We start from the raw sequence: 18140 nt of genomic DNA, 5'->3' as shown, positions 1-18140 counted from the left end.
TCCGTTTGTCTTTACTTCTACAGGCCGACTCCGATTAAGTCTGAGGCCATTAACATAAACAGTGAGGACAAACCTACTGGGTCCTGATTGTGATAGTGGGGCCCAGTTTGCACTGCAGGATCCAGAGATGGCATCAGGGAAGCTGGAAGACTGCAGTCAAACACTGGAACTGAATGTCATCATTAAAGATGAAGAAGAGGAGGAGGAGATTGGTAAATCTGTTAGAACCTGCTCTTACCATGACTATACAGTGCGTTCAGACCCCTTGACTTTTTACACAATTTGTTATGTTACAGCCTTATTCTGAAAGTGATGAGAACTACAATTGAATCCATCTACACATAATACCCCATAATGTCAAAGCAAAAACAGGTTTTTAGAAGTATTACATTCTTGGGTATGACGCTACAAGCTTGGCATGTGTATTTGGGGAGTTTCTCCCATTCTTTGTCAGGTTGGATGGGGAGTGTCACTGCACAGCTATTTTTAGGTCTCTCCAGAGATGTTTGTTATGGTTCAAGTCCGGCCTCTGGCTGGGCCACTCAAGGACATTCAGAGACTTGTTCCGAAGCCACTCCTGCATTGTCTTGGCTGTGTGCTTAGGGTTGTTGTCCTGTTGGAAGGTGGAACTTCGCCCTAGTCTGAGGTCCTGAGCGCTCTGGAGGAGGTTTTTATCAAGGATCTCAATGTACTTTGCTCCGATCATCTTTTCCTCAATCTTGACTAGTCTCCCAGTCCCTGCCGCTGAAAAATGTCCCCACAGCATGATTCTGCCACCTCCATGCTTCACCGTAGGGATGGTATTGGCCAGGTGATGAGCGGTGCCTGGTTTCCTCCAGATGTGATGCTTGGCATTCAGGCCAAAGAGTTCAAACTTGGTTTAATCAGACCAGAGAATCTTCTTTCTCGTGGTCTTTGTCTTTTAGGTGCCTTTTGGCAAACTCCAAGCGGGCTGTCATGTGTCTTTTACTGAGGAGTGGCTTCCATCTGGCCTCTACCATAAAGCCCTGATTGGTGGAGTGCTGCAGAGATGGTTGTCCTTTTGGAAGGTTCTTCCACCTCCACAGAGGAACTCCGTTAGCTCTGACAGAGTGATCATCAGGTTCTTGGTCACCTCCCTGACCAAGGCCCTTCTCTCCCGTTTGCTCAGTTTGGCCGGGGGACCAGCTCTAGGAAGAGTCTTGGTGTTTCAAAACTAATTATATTTAAGAATGATGGAAGCCACTGCGTTCTTGGGGACCTTCAATGCTGCAGACATTTTTTGGTACCCTTCCCCAGATCTGTACCTCGACACAATCCTGTCTCGGAGCCCTACGGAAAATTCCTTTGACCTCATGGCTTGGTTTTTGCTCTGACATGCACTGTCAACTTAGGGACCTGATATAGACCGGTGTGTGTTTTTCCAAATCATGTCCAATCAATTGAATTTACCGCAGGTGGACTCCAAGTTGTAGAAACCTCTCAAGGATGATCAATGGAAACAGGATGCACCTGAGCTCAATATCGAGTCTCATAGCAAAGTGTCTGAATACTAATGTAAATAAGGTATTTCTGTTTTACATTTTTTATAAATTTGCTAACATTTTCTAAAAACCTGTTTTTGCGTTGTCATTATGGGGTATTGTGTGTAGATTGATGAGGGGGAAATATTTAATCAATTTTAGTATAAGGCTGTAATGTAACAAAATGTGGAAAAAGTGAAGGGGTCTGAATACGTTCTGAAGGCACTGCTACGTTATCTTCATAAGTTAGACCTCTATAAATTATGACCCAGCCTGTTGATTGGTTGAATTCTGTAATTCGGACATCACACATCTTAAGTGATCTTGAGTGCTTAGAGTAGACTAAAGAAGGGAAATGGACAAACTGACAGTGTTTTGAAGTTCTATGAAATGAGTCTGTGTAGTTACTAACCCTTGTGATAGTGAGTGAAATATAAAAATGCTCGTAATTTTCACTCCTTTTGTCCCTTCTTGACTTCCACTGTTACCAGGGTTGGGGTCAATACCAGATACTTCAGAAAATAGACTGATATTCCAATTCTATTCAATGCTTTTCAATTAGGAAAATGTGGAATTTGGTTTACTTTCTGAACTGACTGTTATTTACATGGAATTGACTGTTACCCACTTATAGAAAAGTGTTTTTTCCCCTTTTGTATTATACAGCCTACTGATATGAATACATACAGTACCAGACTACTGATATGAATACATACGGTACCAGACTACTGATATGAATACATACGGCACCAGGCTACTGATATGAATACATACGGTACCAGCCTACTGATATGAATACATACAGTACCAGCCTACTGATATGAATACATACAGTACCAGACTACTGATATGAATACATACGGTACCAGCCTACTGATATGAATACATACAGTACCAGGCTACTGATATGAATACATACAGTACCAGGCTACTTATATGAATACATACGGTACCAGCCTACTGATATGAATACATACAGTACCAGCCTACTGATATGAATACATACAGTACCAGCCTACTGATATGAATACATACAGTACCAGCCTACTGATATGAATACATACAGTACCAGCCTACTGATATGAATACATACAGTACCAGCCTACTGATATGAATACATACGGTACCAGCCTACTTATATGAATACATACGGTACCAGCCTACTGATATGAATACATACGGTACCAGACTACTGATATGAATACATACAGTGCTTTTTTTTGTCAAATGCCTTCTGGAACATGAACTTTCATGTGCCTTAATAACAAACTTGTATGCCATATGTAAATCCAAATAAAATAAAATAAATTCTGAGCCTAGTTGGTTTAGCCACAGAAAAAGTCAGCAACCTTCCCGCTAGCCGTCATTGGCTGAGATAATGAGTGGGCTGGACATGCCGAGAGATGAGTTCAGATTGGTCTGCCATATAGCATGCTGGTCAGTATGTGTAGGTAATCCTGTCTAACGTGGCTTTAAATAATATACACTGCTCAAAAAAATAAAGGGAACACTTAAACAACACAATGTAACTCCAAGTCAATCACACTTCTGTGAAATCAAACTGTCCACTTAGGAAGCAACACTGATTGACAACAAATTTCACATGCTGTTGTGCAAATGGAATAGACAAAAGGTGGAAATTATAGGCAATTAGCAAGACACCCCCAATAAAGGAGTGATTCTGCAGGTGGTGACCACAGACCACTTCTCAGTTCCTAAGCTTCCTGGCTGATGTTTTGGTCACTTTTGAATGCTGGTGGTGCTCTCACTCTAGTGGTAGCATGAGACGGAGTCTACAACTCACACAATTGGCTCAGGTAGTGCAGCTCATCCAGGATGGCACATCAATGCGAGCTATGGCAAGAAGGTTTGCTGTGTCTGTCAGTGTAGTGTCCAGAGCATGGAGGCGCTACCAGGAGACAGGCCAGTACATCAGGAGACGTGGAGGAGGTCGTAGGAGGGCAACAACCCAGCAGTGGAACCGCTACCTCCGCCTTTGAGCAGGAGGAGCACTGCCAGAGCCCTGCAAATGACCTCCAGCAGGCCACAAATGTGCATGTGTCAGCATATGGTCTCACAAGGGGTCTGAGGATCTCATCTCGGTACCTAATGGCAGTCAGGCTACCTCTGGCAAGCACACGGAGGGCTGTGCGGCCCCACAAAGAAATGCCACCCCACACCATGTCTGACCCACCGCCAAACCGGTCATGTTGGAGGATGTTGCAGGCAGCAGAACGTTCTCCACGGCGTCTCCAGACTCTGTCACGTCTGTCACATGTGTTCATGTGCTCAGTGTGAACCTGCTTTCATCTGTGAAGAGCACAGGGCGCCAGTGGCGAATTTGCCAATCTTGATGTTCTCTGGCAAATGCCAAACGTCCTGCACGGTGTTGGGCTGTAAGCACAACCCCCACTTGCGGACGTCGGGCCCTCATACCACCCTCATGGAGTCTGTTTCTGACCGTTTGAGCAGACACATGCACATTTGTGGCCTGCTGGAGGTCATTCTGCAGGGCTCTGGCAGTGCTCCTCCTGCTCCTCCTTGCACAAAGGCGGAGGTAGCGGTCCTGCTGCTGGGTTGTTGCCCTCCTACGGCCTCCTCCACGTCTCCTGATGTACTGGCCTGTCTCCTGGTAGCGCCTCCATTTTCTGGACACTACGGTGACAGACACAGCAAACCTTCTTGCCACAGCTCGCATTGATGTGCCATCCTGGATGAGCTGCACTACCTGAGCCACGTGTGTGGGTTGTAGACTCCGTCTCATACTACCACTAGAGTGAGAGAACCGCCAGCATTCAAAAGTGACCAAAACATCAGCCAGGAAGCATAGGAACTGAGAAGTGGTCTGTGGTCACCACCTGCAGAATCATTCCTTTATTGGGGGTGTCTTGCTAATTGCCTATAATTTCCACCTTTTGTATATTCCATTTGCACAACAGCATGTGAAATTTATTGTCAATCAGTGTTGCTTCCTAAGTGGACAGTTTGATTTCACAGAAGTGTGATTGACTTGGAGTTACATTGTGTTGTTTAAGTGTTCCCTTAATTTTTTTGAGCAGTGTATATATTTCGTTGTGGAACTCCATAAGTGTTGATCTCCACTTTCTGGAGGACTGAGTTTTGAAATCAGTGGAATTAGAGTATGATAGCTTAGGAGATGGAGAAAACACATGTCTCTGGATTACATCTTCAAACTAAGGGCAACGATGACATCAGTGAGAGAGGGAGACGTGTCCATCCATGTAAGATAGTCTAGCTAGCTACACTTTCAGATATGACACGTTTCTAATTATGTCAAAGTCGTTTTCATTTCAAGTTAGTGTACTTTTAGCTAGCTAGCTAACGTTAGCTTGGGTGCTTGACTGCTGCTGTTAGGTCAGCTAGCTAACATTATGATCTGTGTAGTAATATTATTCATATCTCAGAGCAATTTGCGTTGCTAGTTATAGCCTACTGTTAGCTGGCTAACATTGAACCTGGTTTGTTAGCTACCAGCAGATTCATGCAGGTTACTAACGGCAAGAGTTGTGACTATGGTTCATTGTTTAGCTAGCTAGCTACATGTTTTAACAAAAGACTCCACTTTGCAAGTAACCATTTCAGTAGAATGTTTATGTCACTGCAACAACTATTGATAGACGTAGCTGGTACATTCGCTCTGGCTATCTACTCCAATTTCAGAGCACTCTCGTCTGAGTGTGCAAGAGCGCAGAATAAATTACGAATGGCCGTGTCCGTAAATTTGACAAAAAAGATCGAGCCGGTCGGTCACATATGAATACATATGTCACCCGGTACAGCCAGAAGAGGACTGGCCACCCCTCAGAGCCTGGTCCCTCTCTAGGTTTCTTCCTATGTTCCTGCCTTTCTACTGAGTTTTTCCTTAGCCACTGCGCTTCTGCATTGCTTGCTCTTTGGGGTTTTAGGTTGAGTTTCTGTTCAACACTTTGAAAACTGTTAATTTAAAAAAGGCTTCATAGAAAATCATTGATCAAGATCACAACTGAGTTGGGATTGACATGTATGTCACACAAACTGACTGGTTCTTCTGATGTTGTTCACACAGGAGACCATGTTGAGACATTCTCTACATCCAGAGAGCAACAGCAGGAAGATCACAGAGCTAAGAGGTCTCACCACTGCCCACATTGTGAGGAGATTTTCCCAATTCTATCAAAGCTAAAAATACACCTAAAAATACACACAGGAGAAAAGCCTTACTCCTGCTCTGACTGTGGGGGGAGATTCTCCCGATTGGATACCTTAAAATGTCACCAACGAATACATACAGGAGAGAAGCCTTACTCCTGCTTTGACTGTGGTAAATGCTTTAAAACATCAACTGAGCTAAAATCTCATCAGCGAAGACACACAGGAGAGAAGCCTTACTCCTGCTCTGATTGTGGGGAGAGTTTCTCCAGATTGGATACCTTAAAATGTCACCAACAAATGCATACAGGAGTGAAGCCCTACTCTTGCTCTGAATGTGGAAAGAGTTTCTCTCAACAGGGCAACTTAAAAACACACCAACGTATACATAAAGGAGAGAAGCCTTACTCCTGCTTTGACTGTGGGAAAGGCTTTAAAACATCAACTGAGCTAAAATCTCATCAGAGAACTCACACAGGGGAGAAGCCTCACTACTGCTCTGACTGTGGGGCGAGTTTCTCTCAATTGAGCAATTTAAGAAGACACCAACGTATACATAAAGGAGAGAAGCCTTACTACTGCTCTGACTGTGGGACAAGTTTCTCTCAATTGAGCAACTTAAAAACACACCAACGTATACATAAAGGAGAGAAGTCCTCTCAGACCAGCTAAGATTAAAGTCACTCCATCACTTAATTCTCATTTGATAAAAGAAGTGGTAAAAGTGAATTGGATCAAATTAGGAAAGCGTAGAACACTCTATTGTAATCCAGTTGTTTCTCACTGGGAGAACCGTGCAGAGGAAAGGGAGCGTTATAGAATGTTAGCCTCTCTTTACTTTACTGATCAGTGTGCACCTGGTCAGTTTTGGTGTGTTTTGTTAGATTCTACTGTAAACATATTGAGATTACCTGGATTTTCCCTTAGCGTTGAAAACCCTCTGAGGGATCACTTGTTAAAACAATGGAGTGTGATGGTTGACTGGGTGGTACGGCTTCCTTCTGCAGTTTTCTGTGGGAATGAGCTGGTAATCACAACATGTATCAGATAGAGATGGTGTGATGATCAGCTTTCACCACTAGTTTGGGTATATTATTTTTGCTTTTAATCAACTTTGTTTGTTTGAAACATCTACACTGGAAACAATATATATAAATGCAACATGTGAAGTGTTTGTCACATGTTTCAAGACCAGAAATGTTCCATCTGCACAAAAAGTGTATTTCTCTCAAATTCTGTGCTCAAATTTGTTTCCATCCCTGTTAGTTAGCATTTTTTCTTTGCCAATATAATCCATCCATCTGACAGGTGTGGCAAATCAAGAAGCTGATTAAACAGCATGATCATTACACAGGTGAACCTTGTGCTGGGGGCAATAAAATGTGCAGTTTTGTCACACAACCCAGTGCCACAGATGTCTCATGTTTTAAGGGAATGTGCAATTGGCATTCTGTCTGCAGGAATACCCACCAGAGCTGTTGCCAGACGATTTAAGGTTCATTTCCCTACAATAAGCTGCCTCCAACATTGTTTTAGCGAATTTGGCAGTACCTCCAACCGGCCTCAACCGCAGACCATATGTATGGTGTTGTGTGGGCGAGCGGTTTGCTGATGTGAATGTTGTGAACAGAGTGCCCCATGGTGGCAGTGAGGTTACGGTATTGTTAGGCATAAACTACGGACAACAAACACAATTTTTGTGCCATTCATCCGCCGCCATCACCTCATGTTTCAGCATGATAATGCAGCTTTGTGAGGCTCATTTGAACTTGTTGAATTTCTGGGATCATTTATTTCAGCTTCATGAAACAACACTTTACGTTGTGTTTATATTTTGTAGATTTGTTATTTTAGTCATTGATAATAAATGTATTTGGATAACTGTAGTGAACTTGATTGATCTACTAATGAAAAATAAATGTTCTACATTAATTTGTGCTGGTCAGTCTTTGTTTTTTGGGGTTTCTATACTGTAAATGTTATTTTAGTTTTTTTTCTTAAAATTCAAGATGTATATTTCTATTTATCTCCTAAAAACATGTCCCTACACCTCTACACATCACCATGGGGACAAGCCAATATGCCAGCCACCAGTATTCTCACTAATGCATATGTAATGGTTTAAAAGCCTTAAACCCATTAACTCATCTATGATTTTCATGTAGACTTCAAACGGATCTCCCAGGTATCTAGATGGATCCTACACATCACCATGGAGACTTCAAACGGATCTCCCAGGTATCTAGATGGATCCTACACATCACCATGGAGACTTCAAACGGATCTCCCAGGTATCTAGATGGATCTAAAGAACAGTAGGCTTGGATTTACTCCACGACCACTTCTCTAGTTTCCCCTTATATTCCTTCTCACTCATCTCCACTCGACACGCCATCAGTTTCAAACAACACATCCCCTCCGCCATCTTCTAGTCTTCCTGAGTCTGCCTCCTCTGTCCGTCTTTCTCCCAATGAATGGCCTGATGCCTCCCTGTCTCTGTGGACGCAAGGCCGAACACGCATCGCACACTGCATGCCTCTTTCTCTCCAGGCAAAAAAAAACTGTTTCAAATTCTCACTGAAGTTTCTAGCCAGCTACCCAGGTGGCTTCTTCGATGATATCATGGGGGTCTGCAAACAAACGCTTAAGGTGCATTCTGCCACCTGTGCAAGAGTGTGAGATCATTTATGGTCTGCATCATTTTTTACTGTAGAATAATGATTTAAATCAACATATCCATACTAACTTCTACCACACCCTCCCCCAAAAACTCCACAGCTCTCCAACCCCATTAAACTGCATCTATATCATGCTGAAACAATCCACCCTTGGGATTGTCAACATATGTGACCCCAAAAACTTTGAATATAAAAGATTGTGTAGGAACTAGAATATTTCAGTGATATTTCTGCTGTGTGTGGCTTTGACAGATCCCATGGGATGATAAACATATTCTTTGCCATGTTATAACCCTATTTTGACAGGCATTTCTAGAGACTTTCAGACATTACTAGAGACGTTGGTTTTGTAATTATTAACCAAGCATGTGTGTTATTCCAGAGGACGATTCACACAAGATTCTTTTTTCCGAACTGACCCCTTTTTATTGACTCTTATGACAGAAGCCCGATGCACGGTTCTGACTGTCTGCCTCGTGGCGGACATGCCTGCCTGTGCCCCTCCCATATCTCTCTCGCCAGCTCGCTCTTTGCTGTGTAAAATACTACAGTTTTTGTTCTCGAAGTAGACTACGGAAAATAGTTTCCTCTGTTGCTGTGAAAACAAAAGGTTTTGTGTCCGTTTCAAATGTATTACTACAGGTATGTAATAGCACGTTTCAACGTACTAATATCGAAATAACATGCAAGTTGCAAATCCGTCAAGGTATTATCACTTTGGTAAAGATTTTGTGTTATTTTTTTATTTTTGTGTCGAACCGAGCGAAGAACGTGATAAGTCACATAGTTAGAGAGGACTGGGTTTGAGTGAATTAATCTACATTATTTCGTCAAGATTTCATAAAGATTCCCTTAACATTTCTGAGTTCGTTTTACGTGTTTAAAAAAAATTGTATTAGCTTGTAAAATGGCGGCGTCAGCTCTTTGAGTCAACGGACTTCAGTGCAGGCAGTGCGGGTGCATCAGAGACAATTTCACGGTTGCTTTTCTGTTTTGAAGCTGGATGTAATGCTTATCAGTTTTCTACATGTGTAGTAATATTCAGACACATTCAGTTGTTTCTATCTTATCTATACTTGATACTATGTTGTGTATGGGAAATACAATTGTTTTTTGTTAGCGAAATCAAATTTGATTGGTCACATGCACCAAATACAACTGGTAGACTTTAGGGAAAGGGCGATACCTAGTCAGTTGTTACAAGTACAAGTAGCACAATAAAAACGAGTCTATGTACAAGGAGTAACAGTACCGAGTCAATACAGTATGTACATGTAGGTAGGAGTAAAAGTGACTAGGCAATCAGGATATATAATAATCAGAGTAGCAGCTGTGTGTTCGTGTGTGCATGCGTGGAGTATCAGTGTAGTTTGTGTGTGCAAAGTAGTGCAAAATAATGAATTGTAAATGATACATAACTAATAAAGGGGATCAATGTAAATAGTCTGGTTAGCCATTTGATTAACTATAAAGCAGTCCTATGGCTTGTGGGTAGAAGCTTTTCAGGAGCCTTTTGGTCCCAGACTTAGCGCTCCGGTACCGCTTGTCTTGCGGTAGCAGAGAGAGCAGTCTATGACTTGGTTGGCTGGAGTATTTGACTTTTTTGGGGTGGAGGGCTAATTGTTACCCCCCCCCCCCCCCCTTTTGTCCCCAATTTCGTGATTACGATCTTGTCTCCCCAACGGGCTTGGAGAGGCAAAGGTCGAGTCATGCGTCTTCCAAAACATGATCCGCCAAGCTGCGCTTCTTAACATCAGCTCACTTAAACCATAAACCAGCTGCACCAATGTGTCTGAGAAACACAGTTCAACTGACGACCAAAGTCAGCCTGCAGGTGCCCGGCCCACCACTAGTCGCTAGAGCTCGATGAGGCAAGTAAAGCCCACCCGGCCAAACCCTCCCCTAACCCGGACGATGCTGGGCCAATTGTGCGCCGCACTACGGGACTCCCTGTCACAGCTCGATCGAACCCCAGGCTGTAGTGACGCTGCAACACTACAGTGCCGTAGACCGCTGCGCCACTCGGAAGACCCTTGTTTGACCCTTTTTTTGTGCCTTCCTCTGACACCGCCAGGTGTAGAGTTCCTAGATGGCAGGGACTTCGGCTCCAGTGATGTACTGGGCCCTACGCACTACCCTCTGTAGCGCCTTGCAGTCGAATGCAGAGCAGTTGCCATACCAGGCAGTGATGCAGCCAGTCAAGATCCTCTCAATGGTGCAGCTGTAGAACCTTTTTGAGAGATCTGAGGGCCCATGCCAAAAATGTTCAGCCTCCTGAGGGGGAAGAGGTGTTGTCGTGCTCTCTTCACGACTGTTGGTGTGTTGGGACCATGATAGGTCCTTAGTGACGTAGACATCGAGGAATTTGATGCTCTCGACCTGCTCCACTACATCCCTGTAAAATGTGAATGGGGGGCGTGTTTGGCTCTCCGTTTCCTTTGGTCCTCGATAAGCTCCTTATGAACATCATTCTTACGTAGGTGTTCCTTTTATCCAGATGCGAGAGGGCAGTGTTGAGTGCAATAGAGATTGCGTCATCTGTGCATCTGTTGGGGCAGTAGACAAGTTGGAGGGGTTCAGGGTTTCTGGGATGATGGTGTGAGCCATGACCAGCCTTTCAAAACATGTCATGGCTACAAATGTGAGTGCTACGGGGCGATAGTCATTTAGACAGGTTACCTTGGTGTTCATGGGCACAGGGACTATGGTGGTTTGCTTGAAACATGTAAGTATACAGACTGGGTCAGGAAGAGGTTGAAAATGTAATTGAAGACACTTGCCAGCTGGTCAGCACATGTTCTGAGTACACGTCGTGGTAATCCGTCCGGCCTGGCGGCCTTGTGAATGTTAACCTGTTTAAAGAGACTACTGTTTAAAGGCTACAGAGATCGTGGTCATACAGTCATCCGGGAACAGCTGGTGCTTTCATGCATGGTTCAGTGTTGCCTGCATCAAAGGTCGGTTTGGTTTAAAAAAAAAAAAAAAAAAAGTTAAACATTAAATGAAATAAATAACAACTGACAACAATAATTCTAGAGTTTTTTTAATGGAAATTCCAAAGGCCAAAATAGTGAACATTCAATTGCCAAAACATTGAAAATATTCTATTATCTCGGTCTGGTCCACATTCGTTAGAAATCAATAGAAAAATAGGAAATTACTATGAAATAATAAAATAGACAGTTGTGTATATTAAACTGAATAAAAATCAAAACACAACATATGGGGGCGGCAGGTAGCCTAGTGGTTAGAGCGTTGGACTAGTAACCAAAATGTTGCCAGATCGAATCCCCGAGCTGACAAAGTAAAAATCTGTCGTTCTGCCCCTGAACAAGGCAGTTAACCCACTGTTCCTAGGCCGTCATTGAAAATAAGAATTTGTTCTTTAACTGACTTGCCTAGTTAAATAAAGGTTAACTAAATATAAAGTGTTGGTCCCACGTTTCATGAGCTGAAATAAAAGATCCCAGAAATGTTTCATATGCACAAAAAGTGTATTTCTCTCAAACGTTGTACAAAAAATGTGTTTACTGCCCTGTTAGTGAGCATTTCTCCTTTGCCAAGATAATCCATTTCCCTGACAGGTGTGGCATATCAAGAAGCTGATTAAACACCATGATCATTAAACAGGTGCACTTTGTGCTGGGGACAATAAAAGGCCACTCTAAAATGTGAAGTTTTGTCACACAACCCAAAGCTACAGATGTCTCAAGTGTTGAGCGTGCGCGCAATTGGCATGCTGACTGCAGGAATGTCCAGAGCTGCTGCTAGAGAATTTAGTGTTCATTTCTCTACCATAAGCTGCCGAATTTGGCAGTGTGTCCAACTGGCCTTACAACCACAGACTAAGTGTTTAACCACCCCAATACAGGGCCTCCACATCCGGCTTCTTCACATACGGGACCGTCTGAGACCCTCCACCCAGACAGCTGATGAAAGTGAGGAGTACTTCTGTCTGTACTAAAGCCCTTTTGTGGGAACAACTCATTCTGATTTTGCTGGGCCTGGCTCCTCAGTGGTCATCCCCTCCCAGGCCCACCCATGTCTGCACCCCTGCCGAGTCATGTGAAATCCATTGATTTGGCCCTAATGAATTTATTTCCTTATATGAACTGTAACTCAGTAAAATTGTTGCATGTTGCATTTATATTTTTGTTCAGTATACTGTGGTGGAGAAATCAGAATTAGCTAAGTAACGTAGATAATGAAGATGACTTATCTGCAGAATATGCTTAATCTGTTAACTCTTGTTATTAGAATGTCTCCTTTGGGTGTCTGGTGTTGGCAGCTGCACTTCCTCCCTCATATGGGCCCTAGTCACCTGAGGTCAGGCTTGTCTATCACATGTCCCTGTTGCTATGCAGAATATCAGAAAGAGAATAGGGCAAATGAGGTCAGAAGGAAACATTGTTTCCATATGTGAATGTGTCTTTACCTATTGCAAACCATGTGAAGGGATGAGTAATGGGAACCAATCACTTGTCTCCACAATGTCTGTGTGTCAGTCACCCCCTCCTAGCAAGGTGGAAACTAAGTAACAACAAATGTCCTTTTAAGTTCTTAGTACTGAACAAAACAACAAGTTCCTTGTATTTGGGGCCTAAGGTCTGGCACAGGATGTGTGGGTGTCTGGAACCATTGTACGTCATCTCTGAGGTTGCAGCTATCCTGACCTATCCTGAGATAGTAGATAACCCAGAGGCTCACTCCACTCAGGGAGCACTCACTCTGTTCATTTGTGTTTGATTATTAATAAGTTAATAAAGATTTAGTTTAAGTATAACTCTGACTTATTTTTAGGTTCAAAGAAAGTTCCCGGACTGTCAAGACAATAACTCTGTGTCCGCTTCTCTTTATTACTACAGGACGACTAGAATTAAGTCTGAGACCAGTCTGAGACCTCTCTATACTGATCAGTGTGCACCTGGTCAGTTTTGGTGTGTTTTGTTAGCTTCTACTGTAAAGATATTGAGATGACCTTGGATTTGCCTGTAGTGTTGAATACCCTCTGTGAGGCTTCTCATTTTAAAAACAAACACAGGCTGTGTTTGAATACTCATACTAACCGCACTGACTGTACTATTTGTGACGTGAAGGGAGTATATAGTATGCTTATTGGTCATAGTATGGATATAGTTATCATGCAATTCGCCAAAATACGAAGTATACACACAGAGGACACTTTCTGTACTTTTAGGGTCCATAATGCAATTCTTCAAAAAAAGTGGCATGGCTTCACAACGTGTTCAGATTTTAAGAAAATGGGGTAAAATATGCAGCCGAAGTCCATTGAGTGCGAATACAAATTAATTAATTTAACAAATTATGACAAATGTTAAGAAAATGTTAAGCAATGTAATCAAGTAATGACTTTTCAAATAAGTTACGTTACACGTTATGTTGGCTGACAATTTGTGCAGAATGACTGATGAATTTACGAACACTCAACAGCCGTTGAATATAGCCAATGTCAGTAAACGTCGGCAAAAGAATGCCTAATAAATTATTGCCAGCAGTCACCAACGCTCTGGATAACATGAAAACAGCCTAACCAGTTCTGCTATGGCGAGTAAAATGGTCAGTGAGGTGTTCTCTCATTTGTGTCTGGAAGTAGCTAGCTAACGTTAGCCAGTTAGCTTGGGTGCTTGACTGCCGTTGAACGCTCGGATCAACCCTACTCCTGGGCCAGAGCGTCCAGTGTGCGCTCTGAACGCTCCGAGAGCGAAACGCTCTGAATTTATGAACGCCCAGAGCGCCCTCTGGCACTCCAGATGGAATTTACGAACACACACTCTAAATCTTAAAATGTTTAGCTAGTCATTTGTTATGCTAACAAGCTAGCAAGAGGTTGCATAGCAACAGCATCCGGTAGACAGGCAAAGCTCTAGTACGCTCAACTGAAACGATACAGTTCGTTTACAGTATACTAAAATTAACTAGTTTGTAGTATATACTCATTAAGTATACAGTATGTGGGCCTCCCGGGTGGCGCAGTGGTCTAGAGCACTGCATCGCAGTGCTAACTGCGCCACCAGAGTCTCTGGGTTCGCCCCCAGGCTCTGTCGCAGCCGGCCGCGACCGGGAGGTCCGTGGGGCGACGCACAATTGGGCTAGCGTCGTCCGGGTAAGGGAGGGTTTGGCCGGTAGGGATTTCCTTGTCTCATCGCGCTCCAGCAACTCCTGTGGCGGGCTGGGCGCAGTGCGTGCTAACCAAGGGGGCCAGGTGCACGGTGTTTCCTCCGACACATTGGTGCGGCTGGCTTCCGGGTTGGAGGCGCGCTGTGTTAAAGAAGCAGTGCGGCTTGGTTGGGTTGTGCTTCGGAGGACGCATGACTTTCGACCTTCGTCTCTCCCGAGCCCGTACGGGAGTTGTAGCGATGAGACAAGATAGTAATTACTAGCGATTGGATACCACGAAAATTGGGGAGAAAAGGGGATAAAAAAAAAAAAAGTATACAGTATGTAAGTATGGGTATTCGAACACAGCTATAGTCTGCCAGTTGACTGGGTAGTACTGCTTCCCTCTGTCTGGTCTGACTCTGTCTGTTGGGAGAGTTTCTCTACAGTTTTACTGTTTTTACTTGTTTTTATTCAGGTCCCAGTGTCTCAGTTGCTATGGTGCCCTGAGGACAAACATTCCATCAATACAGCCAAAACAAAAATATATATTTTTTAGCTACAAAACAGCTATAAATACATAACATCAGGTTAGTACAATAAGTTATGATAGTCATTTGAAACAATTGCACACTTCAGTGAACTCATTAAACAACAGATTATTATTATAATTTTTTTATTTTATTTTTTTTTATCCCATTTTCTCCCCAATTTTCGTGGTATCCAATCGCTAGTAATTACTACCTTGTCTCATCGCTACAACTCCCGTACGGGCTCGGGAGAGACGAAGGTCGAAAGCCATGCGTCCTCCGAAGCACAACCCAACCAGCCGTACTGCTTCTTAACACAGCGCGCCTCCAACCCGGAAGCCAGCCGTACCAATGTGTCGGAGGAAACACCGTGTACCTGGCCCCCTTGGCTGGCGCGCACTGCGCCCGGCCCGCCACAGGAGTCGCTGGAGCGCGATGAGACAAGGATATCCCTACCGGCCAAACCCTCCCTACCCCGGAGGACGCTATGCCAATTGTGCGTCGCCCCACGGACCTCCCGGTCGCGGCCGGCTGCAACAGAGCCTGGGCGCGAACCCAGAGACTCTGGTGGCGCAGTTAGCACTGCGATGCAGTGCCCTAGACCACTGCGCCACCCGGGAGGCCTAAACAACAGAGTTTTAAACTGCCCTATCGGCGCCAGGGAATCCAGGTGGAATTTGTTTTGTAAGGTATTCTATAACTGTGATGCGTTAAAACTAAAGGTGGATTTACCAAACTTTGAAGAGAAGCGGGGACCAACCTTGCGAACGGGTCTGGTATCTCATTTTTTATATTTCAAGAGGGAAGTGAGGTATGTTGGAAGCTTGTGGAGATAGAAGCTTTGTAAACAAGAAGGGAGTAATGAAGTGATCTATGGGACTTCCGTGAGGAAGTGACCTTCTGATACAGGATGCAGTGATGAGTATTAAAACTGTCACCTGTAATAAAGCAAAGGGTGCTATGGTAGACGGCATCCAATGGTTTAAGAGTAGCGGCTGCTGCATTCTGGTAAATGGTGTCACCATATTGAAGAACTGGCAGGATAGCATGATAACACACCAATGTATGCATTTTAACTAATTAGCAACTTTGCAACTACTTACTACTTCTTAGCATGTTAGTTTAGCATGCAACTACTTAGCATGTTAGCTAACCCTTCCCCTAACCTGGCTAACTTTAGCAACAACAAATTGGAATTTGTAATATATTACAAATTAGTAACATATTGTATGAATAGCAATGCGTAACATAACATGAATTGTAATTTGTAACATACCATATGTCCTATAATGTATATTATATTGTACGACCGCCATTACATTGGTAGGCCAACATAACATATCATACTAAATGGAGTAGCACAAATTTTTGTAACACATAATACGTTTTGCTCTGAGACCAGATTGTCCCTCTCAGTTCTCTGTGGGAATGAATTAGTAGACAACATGTATCAGATAGAGATGGTGTGATGACCACTTTTCTGTGGGAATGAGTTAGTAGACAACATGTATCAGATAGAGATGGTGTGATGATCACTTTTCACCACTAGTTTGGGGGGATTATTTTACAACTTTATTTAATGATACACAGGTTATGAAATTAATATATGTGTTTATTAATTGTCTTTAAAACTAGATTAGTTATTTTAGTTACTGATCATGAATGTGTTTGGATAACTGCATTGAAGCTAATTTTATTGATCTGCCAATGATCTGCCAGTTACAGACAACAGACATGGAAAGTGGCAACACACAGCTAGGGACCATGTTCACAAATCTGATTGACCTTTAGCCATGTCTTCAAGCATTTTATGAAAGTGTGATATGTGGTGCAGTTATGTGTGTCTGATGGCAGTGTATTCCAGACATGGGAAGCTCTCACAGAGAATGCAGATTTACTAAAGGTGCTTTTCCTTAGTGGAACTATACAGTCACCTCTCATGGCAGACCTTGTGGATCTGCTGCCATATGTTTGGGTTTTCTGTTTAACAAAAATACTGAGTGGAGGGGGAGCCGAGCCATTTAGGATCTTGAATACAAGACATGCGTCGGTGTATTGCACAAGATTTTCCCAACTCAGGAGCTCATGCTTTCTGAGGATGTAACAGTGATGATGGCTATTGGGCTTCCTATCAAGCACTTTGAGAGCCTGTTTGTAGACAGACTGAATAGTTTTTAATGTTGTACAGCAAGCTTGGGCCCAACTAGTCAAGCAGTATGTTAAGTGGGGGAGTATCATAGATTTGAAGTACAGTTTTGCTACCTCTGTAGTCAAACAATTTCGTATAAATCGGAAATTAGCTAGGTTGAATTTGGTTATTTGAATTACCTTTTTTACATGCTTTTTTGGTCTTATGGTTGTATTCAGTTCTTCATATTAAATCTGACAGTATGAATGGTTCTTATGGTTGTATTCAGTTTGTCCATATTAGATCTGACAGAATGAGCAAGGCAGTTAAAACCTCTTGGCGCACGGATCCCTTTAACGGATCATTTTCGTAAACAACCGCTGAATTGCGCCAAATTTAAAAAAATACAACAAATATTTATTTTCGTGAAATCACAAGTGAAATATACCAAAACACAGCTTAGCTTGTTGTTAATCCACCTATTGTGTCAGATTTTGAAAATATGCTTTACAGCAAAAGCAATCCAAGCGTTTGTGAGTTTATCGATCACTAGACAAAACATTACGAACAGCTAGCAGCAATGTAGATTGGTTACAAAAGCCAGAAAATAAATGAAATGAATCGCTTACCTTTGATGATCTTCGGATGTTTGCACTCACGAGACTCCCAGTTACACAATAAATGTTCCTTTTGTTCAATAAATATTGTTTTTATATCCAAAAACCTCCATTTGGTTGGTGCGTTATGTTCAGAAATCAACAGGCTCGAGCAGTCATGAAGGGCAGAAGAAAATTCCAAATAGTATCCGTAAAGTTCGTAGAAACATGTCAAAAGTTTTTTATAATCAATCCTCCGGTTGTTTTTAACATAAATAATCTATAAAATTTCAACCCGACGGTAAACTATTCAATAACAGAGATAAAGAAAATGTTGAGCTACAACTTTCGTGCGCATGAACTAATGGAAGGACATCCGTCTATCCACTGACCCGTTTTGATAAATCTTGCTCAATTTTCAGAACGTTATTTTTTCCAAA

The 18140-nt window shown here is 42.8% G+C and overlaps 1 long non-coding RNA gene across 1 annotated transcript; it reads left to right on the top strand.

Annotated features, from left to right (window-relative positions):
* The first annotated feature begins 9 nt into the window (after positions 1–9).
* On the top strand, positions 10–7583 carry LOC129844374 (uncharacterized). Its single transcript, XR_008757939.1, has 2 exons — positions 10–212; positions 5569–7583. It is a non-coding gene; the product is annotated as an uncharacterized LOC129844374 (long non-coding RNA).
* Positions 7584–18140: the final 10557 nt, after the last annotated feature.

Source organism: Salvelinus fontinalis, unplaced genomic scaffold (assembly GCF_029448725.1).
Source record: "Salvelinus fontinalis isolate EN_2023a unplaced genomic scaffold, ASM2944872v1 scaffold_0200, whole genome shotgun sequence".
Lineage (NCBI taxonomy): Eukaryota > Metazoa > Chordata > Actinopteri > Salmoniformes > Salmonidae > Salvelinus > Salvelinus fontinalis.
The sequence above is the reverse complement of the archived record's forward strand: the minus strand, read 5'-3'. Positions and strand labels throughout refer to the sequence as shown.